Raw genomic sequence first — 4046 nt, 5'->3', positions numbered from 1 at the left:
TGCTGTATTCCAATATCAGTTCTAGTAGTTTTGGAGTGGATTCTTAAGAGTTTTTTATGTACAATATCATGTCATCTGCAAATAGTGACAGTTTAACTTCTTTATCAATTTCAATTCCTTGTATTTCTTTGTTTTGTCTGATTGCCGTGGCTAGGACCTCCAGTACTATGTTGAATAACAGTGGGGAGAGTGGGCATCCCTGTCTTGTTCCCGATCTCAGAGGAAAAGCTTTCAGCTTCTCACGGTTCGGTATGATGTTAGCTGTGGGTTTATCATATATGGCCTTTATTATGTTGAGGTACTTGCCCTCTGTACCCATTGTGTTGAGAGTTTTTATCATGAATGGATGTTGAATTTTGTCGAATGCCTTTTCAGCATCTATGGAGATGATCATATGGTTTTTGTCCCTCTTTTTGTTTATGTGGTCGATGATGTTGATAGATTTTCTAATGTTGTACCATCCTTGCATCCCTGGGATGAATCTCACTTTGTCATGGTGTATGATCCTTTTGATGTATTTTTGAATTTGGTTTGCTAATATTTTGTTGAGTATTTTTGTGTCTATATTCATCGGGGATATTGGACTGTAATTTTCTTTTTTGGTGGGGTTTTTGCCTGGTTTTGGTATTAATGTGATGTTGGCTTCATAGAATGAGTTTGGGAGTATTTCCTCCTCTTCTGTTTTCTGGAAAACTTTAAGGAGAATGGGTATTATGTCTTCTCTGTATGTCTGATAAAAATCCAAGGTAAATCCATCTGGCCTGGGGGTTTTGTTTTTAGGTAGTTTTTTGATTACCGCTTCAATTTCTTTGCTGGTAATTGGTTTATTTAGATTTGTGTTTCTTCCTTGGTCAGTCTTGGAAGGTTGTATTTTTCTAGGAAGTTGTCCATTTCTTTAAGTATTCCAGCTTGTTAGCACATAGATTTGCATAGTAGTTGCTAATAATTCTTTGTATTTCTGTGGTGTCCATCGTGATGTTTCCTTTCTCGTTTCTGATTCTGTTGATGTGTGTTGATTCTCTTTTCTCTTAATAAGTCTGGATAGAGGCTTATCTATTTTGTTTATTTTCTCAAAGAACCAGTTCTTGGTTTCATTGATTTTTTCTATTGTTTTATTCTTCTCAATTTTGTTTTTTTCTTCTCTGATCTTTATTATGTCCTCCTTCTGCTGACTTTAGGCCTCATTTGTTCTTCTTTTCCCAATTTCGATAATTGTGATGTTAGACTATTCATTTGGGTTTGTTCTTCCTTCCTTAAATATGCCTGGATTGCTATATACTTTCCTCTTAAGACTGCCTTCGCTGTGTCCCACAGAAGTTGGTGCTTTGTGTTGTTGTCATTTGTTTCCATATACTGCTTGATCTCTGTTTTAATTTGGTCATTGATCCATTGATTATTTAGGAACATGTTGTTAAGCCTCCATGTGTTTATGAGCCTTTTTGCTTTCTTTGTACAATTTAGTCCTAGTTTTATACCTTTGTGGTCTGAAAAGTTGGTTGGTAGAATTTCAATCTTTTTAAATTTACTGAGGCTCTTTTTGTGGCCTAGTATGTGGTTTATTCTGGAGAATATTCCATGTGCATTCGAGAAGAATGTGTATCCTTTTGCTTTGAGATGTAAAGTTCTATAGATGTCTATTAGGTCCATCTGTTCTAGTGTGTTGTTCAATGCCTCTGTGTCCTTACTTATTTTCTGTCTGGTGGATCTGTCCTTTGGAGTGAATGGTGTGTTGAAGTCTCCTAAAATGAATGCATTGCATTCTATTTCCTCCTTTAGTTCTGTTAGTATTTGTTTCACATATACTGGTGCTCCTGTGTTGGATGCATATATATTTATAATGGTTATATCCTCTTGTTGGATTGACCCCCTTATCATTATGTAATATCCTTCTTTATCTCTTGTTACTTTCTTTGTTTTGAAGTCTATTTTGTCTGGTAGTAGTACTGCAACACCTGCTTTTTTCTCCCTGTTGTTTGCATGAAATATCTTTTTCCATCCCTTGACTTTTAGTCTGTGCATGTCTTTGGGTTTGAGGTGAGTCTCTTGTAAGCAGCATATAGATGGGTCTTGTTTTTTTATCCATTCATTGACTCTATGTCTTTTGATTGGTGCATTCAGTCCATTTACATTTAGGGTGATTATCTATAGGTATGTACTTATTGCCATTGCAGGCTTTAGATTTGTGGTTACCAAATGTTCAAGGTTAATTTCCTTACTATCTAAGAGTCTAACTTAACACACTTAGTATGCTGTTACAAACACAATCTAAATGTTCTTTTGTGTTTCTCCTCCTTTTTCTTCCTCGTCCATTCTTTATATTTTCGGTATCATATTCTGTACTTTTTGTCTATCCCTTGATTGACTTTGGGGATAGTTAATTTAATTTTGCATTTGCTTAGTAATTAGTTGTTCTACTTTCTTAACTGTGGTTTTATTACCTCTGGTGACAGCTATTCAACCTTAGGAACACTTCTATCTATACCAGCCACTCCAAAATAGACTGTAGAGATGTTTTGTGGGAGGTAAATTCCCTCAACTTTTGCTTATCTGGAAATTGTTAAATCCCTCCTTCAAATTTAAATGATAATTTTGACAGTTAAAGTAATCTTGGTTCCAGGCCCTTCTGCTTCATAGCATTAAATACATCATGTCACTCCATTTTGGTCTGTAAGATTTCTGCTGAGAAGTCTGATGTTAGCCTGATGGGCTTTCCTTTGTATGTGGTCTTATTTCTGTCTCTGGCTGCTTTTAACAGTCTGTCCTTATCCTTGATCTTTTCCATTTTAATTACTATGTGTCTTGGTGTTGTCTTCCCTGGGACCCTTGGGTTGGGACATCTGTGGATCTCCATGGCCTGAGAGACTATCTCCTTCCCCAGTTTGGGGAAGTTTTCAGCAACTACCTCCTCAAAGACACTTTCTATCCCTTTCTCTCTCTCTTCTTCATCTGGTATACCTATAATGTGAATATTGTTCCGTTCAGATTGGTCATACAGTTCTCTCAATATTCTTTCATTTTTAGAGATCCTTTTTTCTCTCTGTGCCCCAGCTTCTTTGTATTCCTCTTCTCTAGTTTCTATTTCATTTATCGTCTCCTCCACCGTATCCAATCTGTTTTTAATACCCTCCATTGTGCTCTTCAATGATTGGATCTCCTACCTGAATTCATTCCTGAGTTCTTGGATGTCTTTCTGTACCTCCATTAGCATGTTGATGATTTTTAGTTTGAACTCCCTTTCAGGAAGAGTCACGAGGTCAATACCATTTAAATCTTTCTCGGGAGTTGTATTAATAATTTTACTCTGTACCAGGTTTCTTTGTCTTTCATATTTGTATATGGTGCCTTCTAGTGTCCAGAAGCTCTGTTCTGGAGCTGCTCAGCCCCTGAAGCAATGTTGGGGGTCACAGGGAAGCTGTATTGGTGCCTGGGGGGAGGAAAGAGCTGTTCCCCACTTCCCAGCTGCTGTGCCTGTCTCCACTGCCTGAACCAGTGGGTCAAGCACACAGGTATAAGCTTTTGTCCCAAAGCAGCCAGATATGGATCCCTGCTTTCCACAAGGGGCCAGAATCCCAGTCTCCCCAGGAACTCTGCCTACCCATCTTTCTAATCCCGTAATCAGAAGAGTATGATGAAAGCACCATGAAATGTAGGTTTGTGCTCCCAGCGCAGATCTCCAGAGCTAGGTATTCAGCAGTCCCAAGCCTTCCACTCCCTCCCTGCTCAGTTTCTCTTCCTCCCGCTAGTGAGCTGGGGTTGGGGTGGGGCTCGGGTCCCCCCGATCCACAGCTCTGGTACGTTACCCCATTCGGTGAGGTCTGCTCTTTTCTCCAGGTGTATGCAGTCTGGTGCCATTCTCTTTCCTATTGCTCTCTCAGGATTAGTTGTGCCAACTATATTTTCTAATTGTATACGGTTTTAGGAGGAAGCCTGTCTCTCCTCTCACGCTGCCGTCTTTAATCTCCCTTCCTTTAATTTTTATCATTTAAAAAGTAAAGTCTTCTATAGCATCTTACTATGCTAACAGACAGTGACTGCAATGGGGTGGC

This window comes from Manis pentadactyla, chromosome 4 (genome assembly GCF_030020395.1).
Source record: "Manis pentadactyla isolate mManPen7 chromosome 4, mManPen7.hap1, whole genome shotgun sequence".
Taxonomy (NCBI): domain Eukaryota; kingdom Metazoa; phylum Chordata; class Mammalia; order Pholidota; family Manidae; genus Manis; species Manis pentadactyla.
The sequence above is the reverse complement of the archived record's forward strand: the minus strand, read 5'-3'. Positions refer to the sequence as shown.